The sequence below is a fragment of the Lissotriton vulgaris genome, chromosome 7 (genome assembly GCF_964263255.1).
Source record: "Lissotriton vulgaris chromosome 7, aLisVul1.2, whole genome shotgun sequence".
NCBI lineage: Eukaryota > Metazoa > Chordata > Amphibia > Caudata > Salamandridae > Lissotriton > Lissotriton vulgaris.
Window position 1 is genome coordinate 290,214,447 of NC_141695.1, and position 15,355 is coordinate 290,229,801.

At 41.3% G+C, this 15,355-nt stretch overlaps 1 protein-coding gene across 2 annotated transcripts in view; it reads left to right on the top strand.

Annotated features, from left to right (window-relative positions):
- Positions 1-8,419: 8,419 nt before the first annotated feature.
- The window catches only part of LOC147701407 (myelin-associated glycoprotein-like), a 252,844-nt gene continuing 245,908 nt past the window's right edge, over positions 8,420-15,355 (top strand). For both annotated transcript variants that reach the window (XM_086930086.1, XM_086930087.1), the window contains exon 1: positions 8,420-8,486. The gene's annotated coding sequence lies outside the window, so the exon portion shown is untranslated. The remainder of the gene's footprint in view (positions 8,487-15,355) is intronic.

Here is a 15,355-nt window from a genome sequence, read left to right on the forward strand (position 1 = left end):
AACCAGGTTCAAGTCTCAGCATTGGTTCAATATCCTGTAAGTCTTGGGCAAATCACTTGATCTCGCCATGCCTAAAAATGAATTTGTGCAATGTAACTGGTTAGGGACAGTCCTCTCAGACTCTCGCCTTACATTGTTTGAACTGTACTGATTGCTTTTATGCAACCCTTTGCATTCAATGACAATATGAAGCTGCATCTGGGGGAAGACAGATGTTATTAGAAAGAACTTGAAGCAGCAGCATGCAATTCACCCACTTCCTGTGATTGTTGTCCATCACAGAATATCACAACTGCTGCAGATAGTAGGACAAATATGGTGAAATTGCCATTCTACACATTTTACTAATCCAGTGATTTCTTGAATCTTTCAAACTAGTAGGATGAGGTTGAAAACTCAGACACTGTGGGGAGTCTTCTCAATAAAAAAGGAATGTAAGGCTTGTTGCCAGGCTGGAATGTTACTCTTTGAAGGAAGAAGAACCTGGAAGGAATAGCTAGAGGTACCTGTCAATGCATCTTACCAATAAAGATACCTATCTTCGCTTACTGTGTTGGAGTGGATCTTTACATTGGCGGCGAGTTGAACCTAGCCTGCGCAGAGAGCAGGCAACAAGTACAGTACCCCCACCCCTGGATGAATATACTATTGAAGGAACTAAGGAAACTGGATTAACCTACTACTGGAAAAATCAAAAGAACTAACATACTTCTAACATACTGCTAAAGAAACTGTGAGTACCCAAATCAATTTTGTGCCTGTGTGCTGGGTGATCACTTTTGCCCATACTACGTAACTCCCACAGTGGATCCTGCAAGCGTTGTACTTCTGTCAATTAGTGAATTTGGGAACTGTTTGACGAGTTTGGGAGCACTGTGCCTGCGACTTTTGGATGGTAGTGGATTTTACAAGAAGTTGCAAGCGTTGTGCTATTGCTCATGTTGCAATCTAATTGAAAGTGAGGAGAATCTCAAAGTGCTGTGCCTGTGACTGCTTCTGTGCCAATTGGTGGATTTGACAAGAACGTGTAAGTGCTGTGCTCATACCTCAAAGTAATTGAAAATGAGGAGGTTCTCAAAGCATTGTGGTTCTGTCAATAGGTGACTTTGGGAACTGGTTGATGAATTTGGGAAGCGGTGTGCCTGCGACTTTTAGATGGTAGTGGATTTTACAAGAACTTGCAAGCGTTGTGCTAGCGCTCATGATGCAAACTAATTCAAAGCAAACACTTTACCAACAAACCGTGGAAAGCTCTCCATTGCCTGCACTCCTCGTCGAACCATGGAATGCTCTCCATTGCCTGAACTCCTCATTCCAACACTGACTCATGGTGTGCTCTACTTCTCAACGAAAAAAGACGCACGGCAGCGGCCATTTTGAGAAGCTGAGAAAACTTCTCAAAGAGTGCCCAAATTCCTAGAGAAAACGGACGCACAGCATGCAAGGTGGGGGCCATTTTGAGAGATTGGGAAAACCTCTACAAGGTACTACTAAATTTTTCTTCGTGGGAGCATTGTTTTTCTAGATTAGAGCAACGTTTTCGGTGACATTTCGGCTCATCGCCATGCGTTATTTGGATCTTCTCAATTTTCATCATCACCTTATCTACACGACGTTCGGGTTTGTTATTTTAAGTTTTTTTTTTATTTTATAGACCCTTGTATCCGATAATAGAGTTAAATTGGTATCGAAGAGAATGCAAGAATTTCTGTGCAAGCTGCGGGGTCAAACATGAAAAGGTCGCCATGTTCAGACCTTAAGCAAACAGTTTAGTTGAAAGAATTAACTGTTTAATAAAGGATTACAGGCTGCATTAAAGCTTCTCCTGAAAACATCAAAGGACCATTTACATGCTTAAAATGCAAATGGTGCAGCCTAGCACACACAGAACCCACACCCCAAACAGTGAATAATGGCCTAAGAACCAAATGCCTATATTTCAATGCCAGAGCCCTCCCCCCACACTCCTTGGAGATCTGGGACATTATCCACGAAATGAACCCCGGCCTAGTGTTTATAACTGAAACCTGGCTAGATGAGAACAACTGCCCTGACATAGCCAACGCACTCCCCCAAAATACAAAATCACACGTCAAGATAGGCAAGGAAAAAGAGGAGGGGGACTTGCAATAATATTTAGAGATAACCTCAACTGCCTCCCGATCACAGTAACCAAGCTTGGCGTGCACGAACTATTAGCATTCCAAATATCCAAGGTTAATCACACACAAAGATCACCCACACGCTGAATTTATGTATCCCTTAATCAAATCTAAATCCATAAAAAGAACCACCCCTGAAAAATGGTATACCCCAGAAATCAAAACACTTAAAAAGAAATGCAAAATCGGGGAACACACCTGGAGGATGTCCCGCCTAGACGCTGATAACTTAATCTACAAAACTGTTCCCAAAACTTACAATCAATCCATAAAAAAGGCAAAAAGACACACTCTGCACAAAGAATCAATGAAAATAGCAACTCAACCTAAGAGCTATATAAAATTATAAAAGAACTGTGCAAACCGGCCTGCATGTCCCAAACATTGCACCCTTCAACAGAAAACGGTGAAATGATCAGTATTTTTTTCACAGATAAAGTAGATAAAATCTACTCGACATTTGACCTAAACACCCCAGTGACACCACCCCCCCCCCCATTGAACAATCACGCCAAACTAAATAGCTTTGCCCCAATTGCAGAAGGAGAAGTTGCCAGTCTCTGGACCAAGGCAAAGCTGTGGCCCTGATCCTGTTAGACCTGTTGGCAGCGTTCGACACAGTCTCTCATCATCTTCTGCTAGAATCCTACAGGAAAAAGGGATACATGGAAAAGCCCTTGAATGGCTTAGTTCTTTTCTGTGCAGCAGAACCCAAACAGTCCAACTAGGAGCCATCTCATCTAAACCGAAAAAACTGAAATGCAGTGTCCCGCAGGGAGCATCCCTTAGCCCCACGCTGTTCAATGCCTATGTTTCACCTTTGGCACAAATTGGGACAAAATGGGGCTTTGGGGTTTGCTCCTACGCGGACGACACGCAACTTACAATCACCATAGGAAATGGGCATGAAGACACCAAAACTAAACTTATTAGCTGCCTTTCCTAAATGGCTGACTAGATGGCAGACCACTGCCTAAAGCTAAATGCAGACAAAACCGAGATCCTGCTCCTCGGAAAAGCCAAACATATCTGGGACTCCTTCTGGTGGCCCTCCTCTCTAGGAGATGCCGCCACACCCAAGCACTGTGCCAAAAACCTGGGTGTAACTATTGATGACACACTATCTATGCAGGCCCACGTACGAGCTCTATGTGAGAAAAGTTTCGCCACCCTGAAACTCCTAAAAAGGCTATTCCAGTGGATCCCCCTGGAAAGCAGGAAAACAGTCACACAGGCCCTGCTAGTCAGCAGGCTGGACTTTGGCAATGGCCTTTTCATGGGCATGCCAGACTCCCTATTCAAACGTTTACAGGTGGTGCAGAACGCCGCAGCAAAACTAGTGTGTAACAAAGGCAAACACAGCTCAGCAAATGACTGCCTAAAACAACTCCACTGGCTGCACATGCATCAAAGAGCCTTCTTCAAAGTCCTTAGCCATGCTCACAGGACACTCCACGACACAGGCCCGCTGATCCTCCAAAACAAAGTACACTTTCACATTCCCACCAGACCACTAAGATCACAACACCTTACTCTTGCCAAAACAAAAAAGATAAATAAGACTAGAACAGGAGGCCGTACCTTTTCACATCTGGCAGCACGGCACTGGAACGAGCTCCCAGTCAAACTTAGGTTGACCAAAGAGTACAACGCCTTCAGGAGAAAACTCAAAACACAAGCCCCGAACAAGAAATAGATAACTAGCGCCAACATAATGTGTTTTATATACCAGAAACACATGACGCACTCGAAATACTGCAAAATATTTTAATAGATAAATATACGCAAGGTCAACTTAGACCGAGCCTCTATATTTTGCAATAATCGGCAATGTTAAACAACGAAGATCCGCCTTTGGGATCCTATCACCTAAACAAAAGCGGAAATTATGCGTAAAATATACCATCTTAAGATGGCGGATCCGCACACACACACATACATAACACCACCGGCCACCCTACCGGAAATCTCGCGATACTTCGCGACTCTCAATCCGCGGGCACGACTTTGGCGCCAAACCATAGAAAATATAAACGAAGAGTAAACAAACACACTGTAAACATCGACCGCATCAATAGGAAGGACACCATTCAAGGCTTAACTCCAAAATCAACAGGTATGCACATTAGATAGATAAAAACGATAGACCGTAATTAACAATAACGCTCCAGCTCAAGTATCTGAAATAGTTGATATGCCTTTAAATTTGTTTTTATAGCGACAAGTATCTTAAGAGGCATAATACGGGCCGGTTTCCAGCTCTACTAACAAAAAAGGAATTATCATCACCAATATAAGAAAATCCACACTAGGAGCATCATTATATATACAGGTAGATAATTTGTCAACCAATATTTAAGTAAATAAAGAGAGAACGCAATAGCGGTCATACTATCACATATGTATGTATATATATTTTTTACAGAAGCTTTATCCAGAAGACAGCAAAAACAGTATCGCTTTTAATGCTGGGATTCAACCCGAGACCCGCCATGCCGGAAGAATTGTAGGACCAGAGGCACCTGCCTACAAAAATTGTTTTAAATTTGAAGAACTATATTTTTGCACTTGAGATTATGTTAATCATATGGAAACGACATTTGCCTGCGTGATTTAGCCAATTAGCCTTGAGAAAGCCCCGGCGCAAATCGCCAAGAGGGGGCGAAACACGTGTCGGCTGTCCTTGTTCTATGAATGAAAATAAAAATAAAGGAACTGCACTACAAAACATAAATGTCTCTGTCCACCATTTTATGACCTGGGAAGAACGGATATTAATCTTGGAAAATTTATGTAATTCTATGTGGAGAACACACTTACCCCTTTTCTAAATCGCTTTTAATGCACCTGGACTAGAATTAGAACTGCACATACAGTTAACAACTCCGCTAATAATCAGGTACCCGTCTCTCGCTAAATCCTTCATATAAACAGTATACATGAAGTTAAAACTATTGAATATACTTAGCTATACTGAATGTAACCTTCATTCACAGGAAATAATTGGGCTCTAAATTACTTTTAAGGCCAAGCCTCAGGTCCACACCAAACGTCCTCCAGTCTAAATAGCTCAGGTATGAAAAGTGTTATACCTTAAAATATAAACAGTAAGGTCTTAAGACAGGATCCTACTCAGATCGTACCACCCAGAACGATAAGTAAAGAGAAAAGATAAGGATTGGCAAAATGTTTTCGCGTAGAAGTGCCATTTTTTCATACCCGTTCATTCCTGACCCCAGTCCCACGCCAAGTAACCCATGAAAAATGAGCTACAATCTGCAAGCAAATCAGATTTCTGATGTTAGAATGTATAAAGTGTAAAGATTTACTGTATGCAACCTGTGCAAAAGACATACGAAATGGTTGAAATGGTGTATATAAATGTACAGCTTTTTGTAAATAGATATAAATAAGTATAGATACAGTGACACTGTACCGTGTAGAGCCAGCCATAGGTAGTAAGGAGAGCCAGGAAATAAAAGAGACAGACGAAGATTCGTATAAGTAAAAAAAGAAGTAAATATCTAGACGTTGAAAATATTTAATTGCTGTAATAAGGGTAAATACTAAAACATTGTCTCTTTATCACCATAGCATCTCTGATGTAAAAAAAAGAAAAAAAAAAGAATTCCTGAAGAAGGCGAAGCGCCGAAACGCGTTGAAAGGAATAACTTCTGCGTATTGTTGAATGTTTTAAAGATTTTTTCCATTGTACAGTAACGAAAATGTATTATATGTAAAAATTAAGTGTACAAAAAAACAAAAAAGTATCTATATATGTATAAACAATAGAGATCAAAGGAGAGCTTGAAAAAAACAAAAAGATGAAATAGAAATAAACGGTTTAAACAAATAATGATCTGATAGAATTTTTGATTCAAACTGCGTCTAGATAACTCATAAATTATTAAGTACAATAACCCGATTCATTCCTTTCAAAAAAAGAAAACTCAAAACACACCTTTTCCCTAAAGACTGATATCTGGCCCTTCAACCTCGACCACCTACTCATTTTCGTAATCCTTAGCGCTGTGACATCCCCTGGGATAAATGTTGCGCTCTATAAATAAATAAATAATAAATAATAATAATAACATTCAACTTTCAATGTCAAATGGTTTGTCATGGTTTGAGGAACTCAAGAAATGAGTGTAGTCATATAGTGTGACGCCCCATTCCGTGACTGGCTTGTTGCCAGGGTGGAATATTACTCTTTGAAGGAAGAAGTAGTTGGGGCTGAGAAGCTGGAAGGAAGAGCTGGAGGTACCTGTCATTGCATCTTACCAATAAAGATACCTATCTTCACTTACTGCGTTGGAGTGGATCTTGACATACAGCCTTGCAATAAATACTTTTGAAATGCCTTTAAGAACTGTATTTTTGGTCCATTTATCACCGAAATGGTTCTGAAAATTACACCAACATACACAATTTTGTTTTAATTCTCAGGGGGGGACTGGACCCCCTCATAAACACTGCTTGCTCGCTTAGCTTGATCTCATGCAATAATTCATTGATTGCTCTTACGCTGCCCCACTTTCAAATTCCACCAGCCGCCACTGAACTTTAATATCGTGGTGCATGGCGTCGGTATTTGTGTTTGTCTGTTGGTCCAGGTCATGGAGCGCACCAGTCTTTGTATGATAGTGTCCATATTTGTAGCTGTCTCTGATTTAGGGGCCCCTTCCTGCACAAAAACAATCACTACAGGCATTTTCCTCTTTGAATGCGTGCTGTAGAATGCAGCACGCATTGAAAGAGGAAAAAAACGAGGTGAAAAACGAGGAGAAATTAAAAAAAATTCTCTTTGTTGCTCCCCCGTGCGCCTCCTCTGGGGAGGAAGAGCATACTGACGCATTTCCAGATTTGCAATTTCTTGTAAATCTGGAAATGTGTCAGGTTCCATGGGTGTTGCGTGGGAACACCCACAGCAACACCCATGGAATGCCCCTTCCAGGCAAAGAGCTGCGTGTAAAAGGGCCGTATTTACAAGGACAGGAAAAGTGACGCAGGGTGGCTTTCCTGTCCTAGTAAATATGGGCAGGGAAATGCACTGCCAGTACCTCACAAAAAGTGAGGTACTGGGCGCGCGACCTCGGACCCAGGGAGCTGGGTTCGAGTCTCGGTAATTAAGTTAAATCATCCTGTGATTATGGGCAAATCACTTAATCTCCCCGTGCCTAACAAAAATGAATGTGTGTGTTTGGGCTATATAAAACTCTGAAAAAAAAGAGGCTTGTAAATCTGCCCCAGAGTCTCTTTGAAGCTGCATCAAAATCAGTGACAGATGGTACTATTGCAGAGTTAAGCTTTTTTTCCCTCCACCCTGAAGGTAAAAATGGAGAGCCCGATAGGGACCCGTTTCGGCACCTGCCTTTGAGAGGTGCCGGTGCTGAGCACCGGCAGGACACGGCCCACTTAAAGCCCGGCCTCCAACTGTCCCAACTCTATCAAATCGAAGTGTGATATGGTAATAATGTGCTTCATAATCAGGCAGATAGAACGCGCCATAAAATAAAAGCATATTGAATGCCTTAGCAGGCATGCAGCGATATCTCATGCTCTGCCGTCCGGGGCCTCGGATGCACTCTGTTCACACGCCCTTCACTCTTCGCTCCTCCCCCAGCACCCCGTCTCCCCTCCGTACTACTGTAAACATCACCCCTATGGTGCGGAGGGGGTCGTTGTTGTGCAGCTAGGAATGTGCAGTATAAATCACATACACACATACGTCCATTAGTAAGAAAGTTTGGGCACCGCGTCCACAGATGGCACGCGGCTCAGTGCCTGCTAGGCGAGGCACCGCGCGCACACCCACCTCAACACCTACACAGCGGCGCGTGCATACTGCCAGCCTTCTGCCACCCGCGAGCATCTGCTTCTTCTGTGTTATTGTCGAGGAGCTCTGCACGGGGACAGGAATGTGTGTGGGGGCTCCTGGGCTCATTGAAATGTAGAGCGCGCATTTCACAGCACCCACAGGCAGCAGTGGCCGGCAGCACCCCATCCCGCTGGCCAGAAGGGCTCGGCCAGGGCAAGCAAGGTGCGTCTGCATGCTCCCGCGGAGACAGGGGTCAGACAGGGGTCAGAGGGCTCCTCCTGCGCCAGGACTGGAAAGGTACTGTCGATCAATTAATGCGCGCACAAGCTTTTGGAGCGATTATTAGTGCTTCTACTGTTATAGACGAAGATACATAAAATACGCTGTGTTTGTTTCTGTATTTGCGTACTTGAATTTTGCGGATTTACAACTTTCCTTTTTATTATAGGTCAATTGATTTTACCGTGAATGCCGGTCCTCGAAGCTGAAATCGAAAATTAAAGGTAAGGCCAAATTTGTGAATACCTGTGCTGCATTTCTAGTTTGGCAGTCGAGTGCCTAGAGTTCTTTATATGATCTTTTTATGAAACGAATCTATTCTAAAATAATTGCATGTCCCCCATTCGCATCGCACGAAGTGCCACCTACTCCAGTGCAGTGTACAATAATAATGGATTTATTGTCCGTCTAGTTTGGCCTCTAATGCTTGTTTTGCTTATGTGGTTTGCATTTTCACTAGATCAATGCACAAGCATGTCGTCCATTAGGAAATACAGGCAGTTTTGTGAGAAGCAGAGTCAGGCATATGTCAGGCGGTTTAATGGTTGGTGCTGAGTAAGTTATACGTCAGCTGTATATAGAGGCGGACGCTTTTGTATGGGGTTGTAGGGCGGGGGCAGATTCCCTCACTTTAGGAGAATTTCATGACCGCGTGAACAGTGCTCCTCACGTTAGGGACACTTCTCAAAATGCGCTATTAAAATGTATTATTTAATGCTACATTCTCCAACGTAGTGCAAAATGAAGTCTCGAAGATATATAATGATGGATGGAAATCTGTAAATAAAGAAAACAAATCACGATATGTCTCGGGCGTTGTGGTTCAGTGGGCTTATGCATTAATTGCAGGGATCTGTGTTTAACCCCATGGTCACTAATTCTTTCATCCTTAACGAGTATCACTGAGGTGGCTGTTAATAAGCATCTGTGTTCTGTCCATAGCTCCAAGAAACCCCTATCGGGGGAAAGTGAGCTGTAGAAATGTGTCTTTTATGTCCACAAAAGCTTGTCCTTTTTGGCTGCCAGGTGTTGGCAACACCAATAGGTTTTCTTTTGTCTAGAGCTTGCACACAGATGGACACATGCGCACAGTAACAGACTTTCATGTATATACACACACAGAACAACACACAGGTGCAGAGAGACAATAAACTTTCAGACCACAATTCACTTTAGGCCTCGCGCAGAGTTTGGAAAGCACTATATAGATATCAATACAATGTAATACAATTGTCATCTCTGTCGACAAGGAAAACTTACTCTTCTGGCGCTCATGTGGTACCTAGTTTGTGTGTGTGGTTGTGTGGTTGGGCGAAGGCTGCACTGCTGCTGCCTGTCCTACATATATTCTGTGTGTACAGCACTAGCAGCCTACATTAAGGATGCCTACGTGTGGTACTTCCATATGCGTGTGAGTGCGTTGTGTGTGTCTATGGACTCTGTGTGCATACATTGCTGCTTCCTGATGCAACACTATTTTGTTTGCTGAGTTGGGGAAATTATTTACAAATCTCCTGCGTTTTCATTTCACTAGACATGGCAGAATGTGCTGCTAAATTCCAGTATTTTAGCCTATTAAACAAGAGAAACAGTTCAAACCATTTATTGCTAAAGATAGCAGTCTTGTGTGGATATTTACACAAAGCCACGCGGATCCAGCGAAAGGCCAGGGATAAACACTTCATAGTCAAGAAATCTCAAATGGACCCATATACACATTCACATTTCCTGGCTGTTTCGCTGGGGGTCAAGTTTTGTAATTCCACTTTGATCTTGATTAGTTAACTCACTGCAGACTTTTAAGTAGGCAGGACACAGTTTTCCAGGAAAAGGATTTATTGTAGATATGTAGTGACCCCAAGCAGTCAACCACTCAGCTCCCCAGCCAAGCTCTTCTGTTGGCTTCCACAGCAGGAATTCCAATAGCAGAACTGGTTGCTAGGATAGGGTTGACTTCTAAAAGATGCTTTTTCAATTGAAAACATATCATATCTTCCTTTCTCAATGAACAATGAAAACAAACACGCAAATAAAATACTAACAACAATTGGAAGAAGAACATTAAGTGCATATATCATTGTCCAATTTCCTTGGTCTAATTCTCAAACGTTCACTATGACATCTGAAATTGGATCCCACAGGTACAAATACGTGAGAGAACTGATTCTTCTTCTTTCACTCACTTATTTCTACATCACTACACATGGCAACTCTTCTGGCATTCCACCACCTTCCATCAGACAACTTAATGACATTTCCTTTGACTTTCTCAACTCTCTTGGGTTCAGAAAACTTGGAACTACCTTTTCTCATCATATTGTTAGAACATGTCCTCACAAAATCTCCAGTTGCAAAAACCCTCTCCAACTTTTTATCTTGTCATTGTGTCGTTGTTCATGAGCATCTTGACATTTACTAACCTTGTCTTGCAATACATTTTAATCAACATCCCTTTTACCACACCTTGCCATCCAGGCAGGCAGAGCCACAGTGCAGGGAACTCTTCCCTTAAGCAAACAAAATGGAGTTTCTCCAGTGGTAGTATAGAGAGTTGTCCTGTAGTTCCATAGCATTTTCTTAACTTGGCTTCTTCAATATTCATTCATGGACAGCTAACCGAATATTTTCATCTAGAACACGGTTAAAGCGTTCCACTAAACCGGGGTTTGGACGTGCTTAATGCCCCACCTCTTCAAGAATTCACAAAAGTCTACAGATAGAAATCGGGGACCATTGTCTGTTATTATTTCCGTAGGACAACCTTCACTGTGGAAAATTTCTTCACAAAAACTGATTATGTTGGAAGACTTCACCTCTCTAACAAATGCCACCTCCGGCCATTTGGAGAAATAGTCTATCATTACTAAGGCATACCTTTCTCCAAAACCCAAACCATCAAAATACCCATAGCAATTGTGTCCCATGCTCTTTAAGGCAAATGCACAGGGTTAATGGATGTCTCCCTCAATACATGCATCTCATCACTACATGTGCAAAACACACAGTCTCTAACAAATCTCACAATTTGTTTGTCCATTCCTGGCCACAAAAATCCATCCTGGCTTTCCTCTTCATTGCCGACATCCCTCCGTGCCCTTCATGTAACAAAAACATGAGCTTCTCCCTAAGATTCTCAGGAACTACCAATTTGTCATTCCTTTTCACAATACCATTCACAAAAGATAACTCCTCCCAGACATCCCTGAAAACTCCAACTTCTCTGATGAGGCAATTTTTCCATAAGTTTAACTAAAATATGGTCAGTCAAAATAGCTTCCTTCCACTCCACCTCGTTAATGGCATTACAAACATCCTCAACATTAGCTACCACCCAGTCTTCTCTTACTATATATACATCGCTTTTTCCTTGAACTGGTAAACGAGACAAACAATCTGCATTAACATTCCTAATGCCAGGTACATACTTTAACACAAAAGAATATTCTTGCAAGCGGTACAACTACTTGGCTATTCGTGGAGTAGCTCTCACTGCACCATTTGTGGAAAATATATCTATTAGTGGCCTGCTGTCAGTGCGGAGTTCGAACTTAGTGCTCCACACAAATACCCAGAAATGTTGGACTCCCCACCAACAGGCCAACACCTCTTTTTCCACAGTGGATTATGTGCTTTCTGCACCTCTAAGGGTGCACAATGCAAAGGCTATGACTCCTTTTTTACCCTCATGTTCTTGCATCAACACAGCACCCAGCCCATACCCACTAGCATCCGTTACTATTATGGTTTTGTCCATTGGATCAAAAGGTCTAGGTGCAGTGGCGTTTGCAATTGCCGTTTTATTAGCCTCAAATGCAACCTGACATTCATCAGACCAGTTAAAAACAAATCCTTTTCTCATTAATTCTTGCGAGTGGTGCACCTTTTCAGACAAAGTATGTACAAATTTTGCATAATATTCGGCTAAACCGAGGAAAGATCTTAGTTGATCCTTGTCACAAGAGGCTGGAGCTTTCTCCAAATCCTCTACTAAATTTAACTAAGGTTAATTACCACCTTGCGACAACGTGTGTCCTAAATACTCCACTTCCTCCTTGCTAAACTTTCATTTTTGCAAACTGATAGTTAAACCTTCTAGTTCTAATTTAGTCAAAACCTCTAACTAAACATTGTCATGTTGTGATTTGTCTATTCCCCAAACCAGAACATCATCTTGGAATACCAAAACATTGTCTATGCCTTTTAATATGCCCTGCAGTATTCTTTCAAATACAGCAGATGCCGAAGCAAGGCCGAAAGGCATTCAAATAAACTGAAATGCTCCTTCAGGCATTATGAAGGAGGTTAGATGTTTAGATTCTCGTTGTAATGCACCTGGTGATAGGCAATGGACAACCCAAGGTGGTAAAAAACCTTCCACCATCCACAGCCAAGCTCCCCAGCCAAGGTCTTCTGTTGGCTTCCACAGCCGGAATTCCAACAGCATAACTGGTTGCTAGGATATGGTTGACTTCTAAAAGATGCATTTTCAAGTGAATATATAACACAGACCCAAATTTATTCTTGAGAAATGCATTCAATGTCTAACTAATCTTCACAGATCAACACTCTTCCTTTGGTCAATGTACCATTAGTTGAGTAGTTGATGGTGATATTAACAACTAACCAATTAACTTACAGATCTCAGTGAAATAATCACAGACTCTGGGTAAGATTCAATGAATTTTATCTAAATTTCATTCATAAATCAACGTTCATTACTACAAATTCACAGTGCAAACTCCATCAACTTTCATGGGAGAGAAAATTCATTTAACAAATCCATTCAATTAACAGACTCATTCAACAAATCAATGCATTACAAGTGGATAGATCAAGAGACAAAATGCATGATAATCATACATTTTCAAAAGATATGCAAATTTAAGACAGAATAATAGTTACCCAATGGTGATAATAGAAAACCAAACCTCTGGCCAAAGGACTGGTGGATGTCCCCTGATTAAGAATCAGGAGACAAAGACTATAGGACAGGGCAATACTTACTAAACTTCTCCACAGACCAGACGAACCAGGTGCATCCCTCTCTTACACTCTCTGCCTCCTCGATATTCTTCCGGAATCTTCAATCTAATCAGGTTGTCATTCAGGTATGAATCTTCCCAGTCTGTTCTCTTCTATCCTCATCAGCAGTAGCTCTCGTCTCTCTCCTGCACTTGGGCTTGCCTTGCCTCGCTTACATGCATGTCGACCCTCCTTGTAATATCTCCTAATCTTTAGGTCATTCTAGTTATAGTCTTCATTTCTGCATGTCCCACCCTCAGAAGGTTCAAATAAAGATGGATTAAGGACTTTGATTGGACAGGGACAGGGGAGTTGTAGTCAACTCATGCTGTCATATTCCCTTTTTAATAATTCCCTTTTGTTAAACAAACTATTCCCCTTTAGCTCATTCCTATTTTCTTTTATTTCTTTCCCATGTAGCTAATGTTGCAAATCAAATAACATTTTATATGCAGTTTTACAGTCGAGAACAACTTTCGCACGTCTCTTGTCCTTGACTCTTGGCAGTCTGTCAGCGACTCAGTCAGCGGGTCAAATCATGACTTTTCTGCGCATGCGTAGCTTGCTTCCATTTCACCGCCATCTTTTTTCCCAATGTGTATCACAGTATGCCCAAACATACGCTATTAACAAAGGAATCATAAACAAATGTTAATTTCTCAAATTCATGATTTTCACTGTTCACCACCCACTTCTACTCAATCCCATGTTATTATCTCTTTCTTTAGGCAAAAGCATTAGAAGTAAGAGCTCTCTTTAAATTCAGGCAAGCATATGCCAGGTATGCAATGCCTCAATACCTAATGTTAGTAATTCTTGCACATGCGTGAGAGTTTTCCCTCTCAAAATGGGTAAGTCACGTTAATATCTACGTAGTTCTAGTTTGCACATGTGCAAAAGCGTTTTCCAGTTTAAAGCGGGGTTTAGTGTCTTTGCATTTTATTCTTCATTAATTAAGCATATGTAAAGTTCTATTCTCATATATAAATGTTATGTGTATATACATTTCATTTTCTTTACTATTTTTACCAATTAGTACAGTTAATGAGGGATTTCTCTGAGCATGTTTCGTTTTTTTGAAACCTTGCTCCATCAATCCCCCCTCTGATGGTATTTTAGAGGCATCATAAAATACCCATCATTACCAAGTGCCAACTTTATTAGTTAATCTTGATTTCTACGTTGTTTTCTACACATTCTTTATTTTTCTGTTTCATATTCAGCTTTTATTTTTCCATATAGATTTGCTATTATTTCCTCTAAACTCAATTTCTTCCCTTTTTCTTTTTCTTCCCATCCTTTTATTCTTGGTTTCAATCATCAACCCAGTTCTCAATTTTCCCTTGCAACACTTATAGGTCATTATTATCAACAATATTACTAATGCTATTGAAATTGCAGGGATAAATATTTTACGTAATAAGCTACTCCCAAAAGTGGAAAACCAGCTACCTAGAGTGGAAATACTGTTACTGAGTCGTTCCCAAACACCGTCAACCTCCAGTTGGGGCAAATCTTTATGAATCTTTGTAATATTCTTGATATATTCCTCAATACCTTTACTTTTGGCTGGGTTATATGTACAGCAGTGTTGAACTTTCCACATGCCACAGACTCCACCCTCTTTTGCCAATAAAATATCAAGGACAAGTCTATTTTGCAAAACCATAGATCTGATTGCAACCATTTCAGTGTTTATCATTAAGAACCCTCCAGCAGTATCTGTTGATAAACGATCAACTACTGTGGATAATTTTCATATTTTATGTGAGTTCAATACAACTCCTACTGACGGTATCAGTGCACCAGATATGTCACCTACTATATCTGAAAACTTGCTTTTAGCTTATCTTTAGTCCTTTATTTATTACATCCATTTCATTGTTCTTAGTTGTGTGATATACCTTCGGGAATACAATGCCAAATAACAACTACCATACCATCATGCAGGAAACCTGTAATAGGCATTTTTACCGCACACTTAATAAATACCTGGAAAAACAGGAACAGTTCCCCCTTTCAGTTGCCCAGCGCCAGACCCCCTGGTCCCCGCGAACGCCAAGTCGCCCTT